The 15,257-nt window shown below is 40.6% G+C and overlaps 1 protein-coding gene across 1 annotated transcript in view; it reads left to right on the top strand.

Annotated features, from left to right (window-relative positions):
* Nucleotides 1-15,257, top strand: part of TPRG1 (tumor protein p63 regulated 1) — an 83,128-nt gene that overhangs the window by 34,588 nt on the left and 33,283 nt on the right. The window lies entirely within an intron of this gene.

Raw genomic sequence — 15,257 nt, 5'->3', positions numbered from 1 at the left:
ACATGAGTGGGCGGAGACAAGACCGGGCACCCTGCAAAAGAGAGGGAACAGCAGTGATTGGTCTTTATCACAGGTAGCTCCTACCAAGAGGCAATGTTTCACACTGGATTACTGCACGGATCTGGAAGAAATACACCAAAATGTCATTATTAATACACACGCCTGTTGTATCGGACAATATTTGCTTAATCCAAACTTCAGCTTTAGTCCCTATTTACACTTTGCCGTGCATGTGAGCGTGCATCAAAGCGTATGCATTGGCAAGTGTTCACGCAATGCATGAAGCCCTTGCGGTTCCATTACTTGTTAATGGCACCCCAAACGTGGTAAATAAAATACACATCTTTGCCTGCACGTTGACCCACAGCAAATGCACAAAATGCATGGTCAAAAAATGCATGAAGCTTGCAGGTCAAACTGTTTGCTGAGCTTTTTTGCCACGTTTGTTGCTCATGGAGCAGCCCCTTGAAATGAATGGGCTGGCAAATGGGGCAAATTGCGCACAAACATGGAGCATAGGAACAAGCGCCACAAGGGTGAGCGGGGCCTTAGAGGCTGTGCTATGCAATTTCCTTTCTATATCGGCTTGTATCACCCTTGGGCTTCAAACTTCCAGGCAAATTGGAATTGAATTGATAGCTGTAAAGAAATGTTTACTGCGGACCTTTTGACACATCAGGCTTTGTTTGTCTGAGAGAAAACAAGGGTGGTCCGGGAGGTGTGTTGGTAATACTTCTTGGCCCCAATCGACTTCAATGGTGTAGCTCAATGTCGCTCATTACTGGCGTTTTTGCACGACTTTGTAGCGCGATGTTGCGCTACACAAGTGTCACTTTTGCCCAGAAATTACAATCTCCACAGAAGTAGGAAACAGGAAGAGGAATTATGTCACATCAAAGACCGCTTTTGATTGGATACGTCCCAGTGTAGCAGCTACAAAGTCCCTGTGGAAAATGCCAAAAGAACCGCTTCATATCGTAACAAAATGTAGCTCAAAGAAGCTCAATGTAGCTCATTGTCACTCTGCTCAAATTAGCGCTGAAAAAGTGCTTATTTTGTTGTAGCTCAGTGTGAATGGGGTCTTGTGGAGAGTACAATGTAATGCATCTGGACTGGTATTTTTCCTAAACATGTTATGGCCGTGATCATCCTTCACTGAATTGAATTTCTTACTGCCAAGCTATCTGGCTGTAGAGTGCCAAAGCAGGTCTGGGGAAGGATTCAGGAAAACAAGCTCTACCCACTACATCAGGGGTAGCCAAACTCCGGCCCTCCAGCTGTAATGGAACTACAATTCCCATAAGCCTTGTTGAAATTCTCACAGCCACAGGCATGACTCCCGGAGAGAGATGCATCATGGGATTTGTAGTTTCACCACAGCTGGAGGGCTGGAGTTTGGCTACCCCTGCACTACATGGTCTGTAAATGTGATGTTGCTGTTACAAGAGACTGGGGTGTGTCGGTGACTGCACTATTGTATCTCACCGGGGCTTCTGTACATGACCGTTCCCTACTGCTCTGCATGGGCATTTTAGTTGGAGGATTCCGCTTGATGATGGAGTCTCCCACCACCAGGATCTGCCTCTCCTGACCCTCCATCCTGCTCCCGTCCTCGCCGGAGCACTCACTCCCCCTGCGGATATAGGATGAGTCGTGCTCCAGCAGTGATTTCAGATAAAAAGCTTGGGAATCACAGATCACAAATACATTAAAATATAATACTGTGAATAATTATACAATATAATGAATACATTTAACTATACAGGTGTGGTTACAGATCTGCCTTTTAAAATAAATAAAATCTTACTACCAAGTGCTACATTGTGTTATTCCAGCAGAGGTCACTGTAACTCCAAATGTAATGCTGTATGAATAATGTAATACTTCAAGGAAATGATTTGTAAGTAACCCTAAAGACTTTATATTCTAATTTATAACACTGGTGTAGGTGGTTTGGAGCTCTTTCTCTTGTTTTATTTTTTATTTATTACAGGCATTTATATAGCGCAGAAAATTTACGCAGTGCTTTACATAGTGCACATTCACATCAGTCCCTACCCTCAAGGAGCTTACAATCTATTAGAGAACTGTAACAAGCATTTATTAAAATGTGTGTACAACTTTAACAGGACTTCCAGTACTTTGCATATGCATTTTCACCCTTGGACTTTTCCACATTTTATAATGTTACATCCTGGAATTAAATTGACTTAAGTGCGTTTTTTACCATTTGATTTATACAACATATATTAAAGGTATAGTATATTTTTGATTCTGAACATAAAAATTATTCAAGCAAACGTTTGTCGGTTGCCTAATTATTAGCCCCTTTGATAGAACCACCTTTGGTTAAAAGTATAGCTATAGATTGTTTTGTGGCAAGTCTTTACCAGCTTTGCACTTGCAGCAGTTTTGCCCATTCTTGGCTAAATTCTTCTAGCTTCCTCAGACTTCATGGTGACAATTGGCATACTACAAATTTTAAGTCTTGCCTCATATTCTGTTAGACTGAGTTCTGGGCTTTGACTAAATCAGACCTTGGCATTTTACGGCCCCCGAGCCACATCCAGCTCTTTGGCTGTCCCTGTCTGGCCTGCGTGAGGTCAATCGGAATATAGAAATTAAATGTAAATAAGTGTACCGCAGTCTGGACACAAAAGGAGTCCAGATTGCAATTACAAACCTGCGCTCTGTTACGGCTGGCTAACAGTGGATGCGCCGGCTCTGAGGAGTTCAATAGAACTACGGTAGCTTTGTGAAGTGTCCGGTGTATGGTTGCCACATGGATTGCTATTCCTATCGTGTGGATGTCTGCAGCTCCCATAGAGTTACCATGTGGAATATATAAAACGGATTTCTTTTTTTACAACCAAACCTTTATTAGAGCTTCTGCAGAACTTCATTCTGGACTTTTTTTGCTAGCTCTTTGGGCTTCATGATGCCTTCCAGAAACTGGCATATTTATTTTATAATCTTGTGAAAATGTAATGCAAGTAATTAAATCACTTTTAAAGGCAGTTTGTTGCACCAAAGCCTAAATAAGAGTTCATGGGTTTGGTAGGTAAATTGTAATACTATGTAGATATTTTTAACTTCCCACTTTTTGACATTAAAGTGATATTAAAGTCAACATGTTTTTAAGCAAAATCACTTACAATGGATGCAGCTCCTTGATGTTTAGAATGCAAAATCAGTGGGTCCCCGAGAACTGACCCTAATATCCTGTTTTGGGTGACTCCTTTTCCCTACAGGGTCCTTTGGAGCCACCTTTGTGTGTGTTAGTAAGCTGAGTGTGTCTCCACAGAGACAGTAGGGCAAGACACTCCCCTCTCCCTGCTCCCCTGCTTTCTATCTCTTTGCTTCTCCAAGCTAGGGGATGGATGGTTGCCGGAGACTGTGCTCTCTCAATTGAGATCTTGTACTGGGCAGGAAGTTCAGGGAAGCCCAGCTGAAAGAGTTGGAGCTGATTGGAAACTTGATGACTAAGTGCTTGGGCAAAATGTTAACAGATACATTGCTGGGCTCTGTATATTTTCTGATCTGGATTCATTATTTCAAAAAAAGTTGAGGGCTTTAAAGATTATTTTATGTAGATTAGTGACATAACATGCCAATGAAATATGTTTTAGTTCCTGGTGGTAACACTACAAAATGTAGAAAAGTCCAAGGGAGATGAAAACCTAAGAAATGCGCTGTATGGTGTGTTTGGAAAGCTATATTAAAAAAACGGGTTTTAAAGATCTAGAAAGCATTATATTACTATAGGGGTATGTTTGGATTCTATAGTTACAGTGTTAGAGACGACAGTGGCTTATGAAGAACTCTGACTCTTCATATAAACATAAACTATTATGTTTATAAAAAAATATTAACTTACCTAGTGGCCATAAACTGGCCTTTCACCAATCAGTCTTTGTTTCTTATTCTTTTTTATTGTTTTGCACTAAGATAGCTCATTCCTTCTGTCAGTGTCCTCCTTTCTGCATCATGTACCAGCACTGCTCTTATCTCTTTCATTCTTGGTGTTTCTGGCCAGTGGAATGCCATCTTTCTTGATCTGTGTCAAACGCTATCACCATCTGTCTTCAATGCTAAACTGAAATCATTCTTCGTGGATCACTAGGTCATTAGCAGCCTTTCATCCATGACTACACTTGATGTCCGTCCACCTGGGACCTGCACTTTTACCTATTCCCTTAGTTTCTCGGAATTAATATTTTATCTAATTTGTTCCTGGGTTGTTTTCTATCAATACTGTTGGACATCATTCTGTACATAATACTGTTCTTTACTACATATTAATAGCATTACTCTGAATTGCAGGGTCCGCTAATACTAAACACATTTGAAATGGGTATAGCAGGATTCAGTACTGTGGTGAGTGAAATGAGTGTGGTCAATGTATTTATAATACAGTGTAGCCTGGGCTAATGTTCAGGCCAGATTAAAACATTGGTGTCCAAACATTAAGCCGGATTTATTTGTATTGCAATTAAAAAGCTTCCAATAATAACTGTATATGCTGGCGTATAAGACTACTTTTTATACTTAAAAACATCCCCCGAAAATCGGGGGTCGTCTTATACGCAGGGGATACAAAGTATACCTTTAGTTGGTTTGAGCCAAGCTGGCCCAAAACGAACATCCCTAATCTGTCAGCCCGCTGGATGTGCGGTAATACTGTATGTACGGTAGCTTCGGCTACATACAGTATACCTCGCTGAGCCAATCACGGCGAGCGATGTACACAACCTCTGCCAATCCAAGCAGGCATTGTATTCATTAATAGAATACATTGCTCGCCGTGATTGGCTCAGCGCGGTATATTGTATGTAGATGAAGCTGCCGTACATACAGTATTACCGCATATCCATCCATGATGTTTTTAAATGGTGTTGCCACGGAAGTGGGGTAGTCTTATATGACGAGTATAGCCCAAAACCTATGTTTTAAGTGGAAAATTAGGGGGTCGTCTTATACGCCGGCAAATACGGTACTTTCTGTAGCTTACCCATCCAGCATCAGTTTTCTCATCATTGGAAGAAAGTAGAACGTGAGCACGTTTTAGACTGTAAACTTGTAGGATTGGTCTGAAACGGCTGCATTTTCGGTAATTTTCGGTAGAAGTCATATGGCTTTTCAGTTGCTGTAGCACTGGAATATTTTTTGTTTTATGCTATTTCTATGCAACTTTCTTCCATTCACAGTGTCAACATCTCCTCTTGCTCTGGCTGACCGGAATCTATATGCTGCAGGGATCCTGCAAAGGCTATGTTACAATACTACAAACAAACAGATCGTAGTGATAAAAAAAGTTTCAATACAAATCTAGTTGCCGTTGAAGGAAAGAAGTACATTTTTTGAAAAATCTGCAGTCTGAAATTTGCTGGTTCTGCATTGGTTAGAAGATCTTCTGGGATTTTTTTTTCTATTAACCCTTGCAGTGGGGCTACCCCCACGCTGCAAAGGTTAAGTGCTTGTTTTGGTCTAGGGCTATTAAAAAAACAAATTATACTCACCTGATCCTCCGAGCTGGCTTGTTGTTAGATCAGTCTCTGGAGCTTCTCTCCCCCTCTGCTGCAGCATTCTAAGGTGCATGAGTCATCATGTTCTATACTCAGGGTATAGGACATGGAGATGCCAAGGCAAATTCCATCTCTGAAGAGGAGAAGGAGGCAGGCTGGAGGGAGCGCTGTCACAGCCGGCCAGCTCCAAGAATCAAGTGAGTAAAACTTTGTTATTTTCCTCCCTAGACCAAAATGAGTATTTAAACCTTGCAGTGTGGAGATAGCCCTACTGCAATGGTTAATATAACATTTCCCCGGAGTTCTTTTAAAAGAAACCTGCATGGAGAGAAACATGCAAGCTGCCATTACCAAGCTCCATCTGAAAATGCTAGTTGCCTGGCTGTCTCTGGCTTCAGTACTTTTAGCAACTAAATAAGTGTGACGTTAAGACTGATCAAGGTAGTAAAGATTCATAGGAGTCAATGAGAAGCACTTCTAACTAATCAGAAATGGCAGAATATATAAAATGTCCTTTTTACTGCAGTGTACTTGTCAGGAGGTTGTCAGTTTGCAGCATAAATCACTGCTCATGTTCTTTGCAATGGCGACAGATATTACAGGAGGATCTAAATGGTGTTGTAGATATTTTTAATCAGGTAAATATGAATTAATATTTTGTATTTTCATATACAGTCATCTGGTGCAGCTCTTGGCTGTTTGTTACAATGCTGTGTAGCTGACGCTGCAGGTTACACACATTGGGGGGAATTTATCAAAACTGGAGCAGATGTGCATAACAACCAATCAGCATCCCTATTTCATTTTCAAATCTTAACTGAAGAGAGAAGCTGATTGGCTACTGTGGGCAACTGCTCCAGATTTTGTCTGCTCCGCTTTTGGTAAATTCCCCCCACAGTGTCTCAATCTGGGATTGCAATCAGAAAAAGCGAGTCTCCGGGCAGGCAGGTAGTGTTGTGCTGATTGTGTTGTTTAGTGCCTTGGAAGTTTTGTGTCATTTTATTATCTGTTTAATGGAACAAGATTATATAAATGTAGCGAACAAATATACAGTCTAACAACTTAAAACATAAAAAAATTATTATCGTTATTATTATACAGGATTTATATAGCAGCAACAGTTTGTGCAGCGCTTTACAATATAAGGAAGACATTACAATCACAATACAATTCAAGACAAGATGGTAAGGAGGGCTTACAATCTAAAAGGAGGGGGGAAGTGATACATGAGGAGGTAGGTGTGTGGGGATGAATTGTTTGAGAACGTGATGGTTCAGTGGTTAGTTTAAGGTGGGATAAGCTTCCCTGAAGAGATGAGTCTTTAGGGATCGCCTAAAGGCAGTCAGAGTGGGAGATAGGTGAACAGGTTGGGGTAAAGAGTTCAAGAGGCTGGGAGAAACTCTAGAAAAGTCCCAGAGGTGAGCATGGGAGGTGCTGACTAGGGAGCTGGAAAGCAGGGATGAGCGGAATGAACAGTTGGGGTGATACTTTTGAGACAAGGTTTGAGATATAGCCGGGGTCAGAGTTGTGGATGGCTTTGTAAGTGGTTAATATTTTGAATATTATCCTCACAGAGATATCAGACATGCTATTGTTAATTGTATTAAGGGCCTGTTCATGCCAGAGGCTGCGTTAGAACGCAGCCGATGGTGTGTGCTATGAAGACTCTGGAGCCGATGCAATGGAAACAGTGCATCACGCTGTAACAGATCACATAATCAACATATATACTTCTCTTAATAAGAGAAAAAATGAAACCATGCTGAGCATGAAATAAAATAGAAGTTTATCAACAATAGAAAATTCTAATACAATAGTCCTCCCATTTGCTGCAGCAAATATCTAGAAAGAATCTACAAGTTTGTTTACCCTTGCCTGGCCAAATTCTGTTCATATTGTTTATAATATTGCGCAATAATAATAACCGTTCCACAGGGTCAACAAACGATTGTCTCAAATAAATGGCCTTGGAATAAATGGCCTACTAATAAATAAGACTAACTCCAACGTGGTAACCTCTACTGAACTCCAGGCAAAAGTGTTCTTAACCTTTGCGGTGGGGGGCTACCCCCGCACTGCAAGGTTTAAGTGTTTGCTTTAGTCTAGGTGCTAGGAAAAAAAAAGTTATACTCTCCTGAACTGCTGAGCCGGCTCCCTGCTTTTCCGGCCACTGAAGCCTGTCTCCTCCTTTGCTGTAGCATTGTAATGTTTCTCAACGTCCTCTTGTCTATACACGGTGTATAGAACGTGATGATTTACAGGACCTTAGACCTGCAGCAGAAGGAGAGAAAGGCTCTAGGGACCGGTCTAAAAGCAAACTGGCTTAGAGGATTGGGTGAGTATAACAAGCAGTAAACTCTTGCAGTTAAGTATACACTGAGTGGCCAGATTATTATGACCGCCCCATCAGTACTTCGTTGGGCCACCTTTTGCCTTCAATACTGCGGCGATTCTTCTTGGCATTGACTCCACGAGATGTTGACAGGTGATGCGAAGAATCTGACACCATGCCTGCGGAATAGCACTGTACAGTTCTTTGAGATTTGATGGTTGTGGAACAAGCTGCCTGATGGCTCTTTCAACTTCGTCCAACACACGCTCAATTGGATTGAGATCTGGTGATTGTGGGGGCGTCCTAAGCAAGGTAAATTCATGGCGCATTGTCTTGTTGGAAGAAGCCATCTCCATTGGGATACGCCATCAACATGATAGGATGAACTTGATCAGAACGATACTTTGGTATGTTGTGCTTTTTCAGACGTTGTCCCACACGAATTAAAGGGCCCAAATCATGCCAGGAAAACATGCCCCAACCCATAACACTGCCCCCATCATCTTGAAGAGTTGTACTCATGCATGTGGGGTGCATGCTTTCATGCTGTTCCCACCAAATTCTCACTCTGCCATCTGCATGATGCAATTGGAAACGTGATTCATCGGACCATATGACTTTTTTCCAATGCTCTACTTTCCAATCCTTGTGTTCCTGTGCGAATTGGAGACGTTTTATCTTGTTAACTGCAGACAGCAAAGGTGTTCTGCAGTTCTGTTCTTATAGACCCCTAATGTCTCCATAAAGAGGACCTGTCAGTGTGCCTTTGCTATTATATAGGGGATTGTTATCCCCCTATGTGATGGCAATAACTAAGTGTAAAAAAAAAATAAGTTGCATATAAAAACAGTAAAAACAAAACAAAACAAAGATGTTTAATACCCCCACGTTTACGCACATACAGTATAAACATAAATACTCAAGAGCATTGTTGAACTTGATGACAATTAGGAAAATGCCGCAGGTTGCACACGCGCACTGGAGCCAAATATCCCAAAATGCTTACTGGCAAGTCAACCGGATGTGACATCGTTGGAGATCTGAGTTTTCGACAGAACATTGGTCTCTGATCCACCGCAGACTCCTCGCCCCACAGTGTCTGTCCGACATGCGCGGTCATGGCTGCGTCCATTCAGTTTTATTTTCCCTTCTCTCCTCTCCTGTCTACTGCGCATGCACTCGCTTACATCCTCTTTCACAGTGTTCTGCAGCCGGGAGTTCTTCAGCCGGGAGGGAGAGGAGCTGGAACGGGTAAGTAATTGGGTATTTGCCTAATTTCTTTTTTTAATCATGGACATATATCTACTTGCTAGCAGTAGATATATGCCAAAAAACAAAGTGTGTTAAAGGGGATGTGGTTTTGGTTGCCCACATTAAAGAAGAATCCCAGGGAACAAATAAAATGAATCAGTGAATTGCTAATGCCCTAATCTAAATTCTATATACATTAGTCTAGTTCAGCCACATTTAAGAGGGCTGCTCACATGTGCACTGGGTAGGTCAGCTTCCTAATACATGTGGTGTGCTTACTTTTACTCTGCTTGTTGTATTACCAATCACATTAAAATCTCTGAGGCATATTTGTGTTTCCGGTGGCTGTCAGGAGTGTATTGATTCTGACATTTTGCTCTGTCAGGCTTTCTGTATCTCTCACAATGGCAAGTATTCAGTGGATGCGTCTCTTGTGGCAGTACAGATCGGTAGGAAAAAGGGGTTTCCAGATCTGAGAGAACTGATGTACTACAGCTAGATGTAAATCTGAAGCCACAAGCAAGTAATCTGTTTTCCATTGTTTCCCTTTAAGGCTTATCCTTCACTTTTCATGGGTGATGTACCTTTGATTGCCTTTCATGTTCTAAAGGCAAACTAGACTGCACCAGGGAAGAGAGATATAGAAGTTGATTAGTTGCTATAGGTAACAAGTACACTTTCATTTTGTAAAACATGTCCTTTATGAGGTCCATAGTTGATGGCAACAGGTACACTTTAAGAGATTTTGAAATAAATGTGGTTGTTGTGAAGGTTAACCAGAATTTTTGGACATAGTGCACCTTCTTCCTTTTTAGCCTAACACATTTATAATGGAATTTTCTGGAGGTGACTGCATGCTAAGGTAGAAGTGGGTCATCTTTTATGGTGGTCTGGCAGCTAGCAACTTTGAAGTCAGCATATCAGATTTTCCAAGCTTTTACCCCTGAGCTAAGGTGGGAGCGGCTAAGTGTACTACAAGCAAGGTAATCTCAAATTAAATACTCACTTGGCTCTTGCATTCTGCTGTAATTGTACAGGTAGAACTAGGATAACTTCAGGCACCCAGTTGTTAGGTTTTTTTTTCCATTTTTTTTATGGGGCGTGGGGTCTGAGGGATGTGCTTTTATCTAGTAATTATATCTTGTTATTATACTGTGCCACTGGCTCAGTTCAACCCCCCCCAAAGGAAGATAATTACAATTCAGCTTGTGAATGAATACATGCATATACATCAGTTATGGAGGTTTAGCATGCCCCTGCTTGTCTTACATTCCTTCTAAAGAAATGTTTGTTATGATCCCTGCACTTTCTGAGACTTTTCAGACCTGAGTATTGACGCTTAAGCTATGCTAGTGATTTGTATGCAGCAGGTACCATATCACCTGGGGAAGCTGTATCACGGTTTCATTCCACTACCTGCAGAAGGCTGTTTCCAGCTAGCATTCCTTAGAATGTTTTCCATTGCTTCTTTGGAAATCTGTAAAGAATAAAGAAGTTAAGAAATTCCTAAACTTTTAAAATATAATGTAAATATTCAGTGAGAGCATTGCAGTAGTCTTCATACATGTCCTACTAAAAAATGATAAAATTGAGCTGATAGCCATGTTACATTAATTTTACAGTTGAGTGCGGTGACATACCAGTTGCCCATAGCTTCTATTTGGTAACAATCTTTTTGGGGAATTTCACCTTTTGTTACAGTGGATACTTCAAAGCTTACATAGGCATTGCAGAACAAACCACTCACCCAAACCTGCGCTGGTATCCTGCCACAAACCTGGTTAATTCAGAACAAGTATATGATATAAAAGTAGAGGTTACATTTAGTGGAGATTGCATGTAAAACAATCAGTGGATTGAAAAAAAGGAGGAATTCCTGCTGCCTCTCACTGCTAGCGTTTGATGATTAGGAATAATATTTAGTGACGTCACAACTGTTCTTCTTACTGGAGCTTCTGACATGCGGAAGCAAAGCCTTGCTTCTACCAAGATGGCCGCCTCTACACAGAGAAGGGCATAGTAAGTCAGATATAGGAAAAGATCAGCCTCAGGGAGACAACTGGCAATACTGCTTACTAGTCCTATTCTCTCTGCCTGCCTTTTTTTTGGACTTTCAAAATTCAGGTTCTCTTTAAGATCGCCCATTTCCTGTTTATTGACATCGGGAAAACATTGGTGTTTCTGTGACCGCGATCACTAAGTAGGGTTAAGAGGATAACCCTCGCAAGGGGGAACACAACAACACCTGACACGAGTTTTAATATTTCTAACTTTATCCTAAACCTGAAGAAAAAATTTTTCCGTTCTGGATATAAGTAACATCAGTATTTTTCAATGTTGCAGATTTAGGAATAACATAGGAAGGGTCACAAATCCAATAAAGGAAACAAGTCACATTTAAATAGGCATTATTAGTTAAAGTCTATCTAACAGATTCATTTTTAGTTAAATCTAATTTGTACTCACCCACTTTTTAATTTCGGGGGCATGTCGGACTGCTTCTGTCGGACCGCTTGTCTCACAAGCAGCACTGCGATTCTGCTCTGCAGGGTGGTCTGACTCGTGGGGAATTTTGCTCACAAGGAAGCAGAAATACAGCAATATTAGAGAGCAGGAAAAGTGCATTCCATGTTCATTCAGGTAGCTTGAATTGATTGCAAGGGTTTTCCTGGAGGGTTCACTTAGGCGTTAACACTACTAAAACAATTGCTTTTTCTTTGGTGGAGCTGGGCAAAGAGGCATAGATAGCAGGGAATCTCACGATCCACCAAAAGAAAGCTCTATCTGTCCCCAAAAAATGGTATGAAAATCGTTTCAGTAAAGCGTTGCATGACGGAATAAACATCAGTCAAAGTACGGCAGCGCTGAATACTGAAAAATGGCCTGGCCAGGAAGGGGGTGAAACACTATGGCCTTCAAGTGGTTAAAAGGAGTTCTACAGCCAAAACGTTTTTTTGTTTGGCTTTAGTCCTCTTTTGGGGCAAAGGAGTACATTTACTATTGTACCCCGTGTCCCAAACTCAGCATAGAATGGGCTACTGCTTAGAGCTGTGATGCAGCCAGAAAGGATCCGCTTTGCTGCCTGCTTCTCTAGAGCCAGAGCCAGTTGTGCCCGCCCCCTCCCATGTCTATCCCTCCAATGAGCACTGGAGGAATAGAGAAAGAGGAGGGGGGAATTACTGTGGGGATCGTGACTGACCGTCACCACTCTCCGCATAGAGAAGACCATGAGCTGAGCGATCAGCCGTTCGTGAATGCTCAGCTCTCGATTTAGAGCAGGCGTGAGATATCAGCAGTGTCACATGCTGGTTTTAAGTATTGGGAAGAGTTAATGGCTTGGCCAGCTGATTTGAAAAATGTTCCGGAGGGCTTGGCAGCGAAAGGGTTAAAGTGGGTCACCTCCTAACAATACACTCCTCTCATTTGCTCCCTGTTGATCCTACCAAAACTCTATTAGGTTTATTACTTTCTGTGCACTTTGCTTCTGCTGTACTAGCCATGCCTCCAATGTTCTGTAGTCCTGTCCTTGGGTGACAACACTACTCCTCCTCCATAGATTCAGTACTATGAGTGAATGTTGTAATTCTAGAACAGAAAATATGTTGCTGGATGATAAGGTGAGCATAACAAAATAAAGCCTTAAAAAAGAAAACTAATGCAGCCAAAATGTCTAAGGACTGATAAGTTGCAAAATTACATTTTTGTTCTTGGGTTCAGATATTCTTTTCATAAGTGGGAAACATAATTGGTTGAGAGACAACTAAACAGAATCATATGCTATGCTTCAATGTTTTTGCAGATGTAGGTGTATTACCGTATTGTCTGTGTTATGTTTCTGTTTATTGACATTGATTAACAAATAAATTACCTGCTAAAGCTGTTAATATCTGAGGAGTTTCCAGACTTGCCATAGGGAAATAGGAGGGTCACTAGCATTTGCATGAAGGCATCATACTACATGGAACATAAAGAAAACCTTTGTATACACTATATCTCAAAGTGCTTGTTTTAATAATAGTATAACACGAATATATACAAAACAAATAAACAAGCGAAAAACAAACTTTATAAATGTGCAATTATAAACGTCGCATCAAGGTTAGCATGCAGGCAAGCTTCTACTTGCTTGATTTTATGACTATCCTGTATTGTAACAGTACAAGTGCACGGTGTTCTTGGGTGAGGCACAAGGTGAGGATTCTGTGGAACTTATGAGGGTGAGATTAAATGCTGATTTGGCATGTTTTTCATCTAATTCGTCACTGAATTTGTGTTCTGTAGGAACTAGTAACCTATTATATACATTTTTATGTTGGTTCATTTAATTAAATTCCAAGATGTAGGGGAAAACCATGCTAATGAAGTAAAAAGTTTATTGTCAAAGGTTTAAAGCCATAAACTAGTTATAAAATATTAAGTTATTAATGTATTAACTTTCTAGATGTAATTCTGCATTTCAGGTTTTCTTATCATGATTTGAATAATATGTACATTAGAGAGCACAGGTATCTCATGCTGAGATAGTGATCGATTACACAGCATTCGATTTATAATTGCATAAACAACTCAGTCCATCATTTGGACCCCATACAGTCACTACATGGTTTTTGGAGCTGACAATTTTAGATGTTAATACTATCTAAGGTGGTAACTTCAGTTCAGCATCAGGGGTGATCACATCCCTGCTAACCCCATGCTTGTGTGACTGATGGTTTCATTTGGGACCCACGTTAGGCCAGCAGCTACATTTAAATTTGAATTGCATCTTATATAAAATAACCCTGCTTTTGCAGTGCTGTCAGAGAAAATAATATACCTCCCTATGGTGGGTCTGAAATGTCTCGATGACTTTATATTACCTGATGGCATTTGCAGCAGGCAATGTGCCTTATAAATGGATTTTTAGCTGCTTATGTTGTCTAAGGTACGGTATAAGAATTCAGATCAAGTACCGTGAGTTATGCCTGCAAGGAGATCTCTTACATTTTTTATACAGAAGTTCCCTCTGTACATCACCATTTTATTGTCACTTGTGGTTAGCCACACAGTTTTGGGACAACTCTGGTAACATGTATGGCACACTTTGTCATTGTGTTCAAGTGTCTCATCAAGCTGGGTGACATTACATTGTTACTGTAGTTCTTTCCATGATGGAGGTGTAGTTTTTAATTGTTTGGGTGTAAACTGTTATTCTTTGGTTATTTCACGTCTTTTCTTTTCCCTTTGTGTCGGGTGTTTATTGTGCTAATATTTTGTTATACAGCGTAGGCTTTCTTTTTAAATGGGTTATTTTATAATACTGTCCTGACTGACAATGACTTTCTTGTATGCGATGTTTACGGACTGTTTCTTGTCTCTTAAGTAAAATATTATTTTGTGGTCTTGCTCTTGTGATCATTGTATTTTGCCTCTGGGCTTGTACAGCTCATTAGGCAGACATGGTTTTGCAATCTCAAACTCTAGTGTCATCTCGGTATACGTTGGACATGTCATTGTTTCTAGAAAATACATTTTGATTAAATAAAATAAGTAAAACAGTGTTACTTATGGGCTTAAGACCTTGTCGATTTCCCATGTTTCCCCTTCCTTATGATTTATTGTAAGGTATTCTTATTTGTTTTGTAGCTGTTCTATACCCTTTGTTTTCCTGCATAATACTTGGTGTTGTCACACAGAGTAAACTAAATGGAAACTATAATGATTTGGTTCAATATTATTTTAATTTGAAGTTTATAAGTGTTTAATGATTTATATATTTTTTTATTATTACGGTATTTATACAATCTTTAACAAATTGAACACTTCATACATGACAAAAGGAGCCCAGAGAGTCCTGAGGCTAAACAGAATGGCAGTAACTTTCTGCCTTTTTGCACATTTTGTCCAATTGAAACCTGCGATGAAGCCATCCTGTAAGTGATAAGTCAATGGGTCATGTACTTGTGTGTGTGTGTGTGTGTGTGTGTGTGTGTGTGTGTGTGTGTGTGTCTAGATTACAGCTTGAGTTGCAGGGCTCTCTAAACTACAGGCTTCTAGAAGAACCTGTAAACATCTTCTCTTGCTTCCTGCCCTGATAACCAGACAGGAGGAGAAGGTATTTCAGCAGCAGCGCAGACAGAATTAAATATGCTTTTCTTTAGGAGAATAGG

The sequence above is a fragment of the Nanorana parkeri genome, unplaced genomic scaffold, assembly GCF_000935625.1.
Source record: "Nanorana parkeri isolate BGI_ZX_2015 unplaced genomic scaffold, ASM93562v1 scaffold66, whole genome shotgun sequence".
In the NCBI taxonomy this organism is placed as follows: Eukaryota; Metazoa; Chordata; class Amphibia; order Anura; family Dicroglossidae; genus Nanorana; species Nanorana parkeri.
Note: the sequence above shows the minus strand (reverse complement) of the source record. Positions and strands in the feature narration are given on the sequence as shown.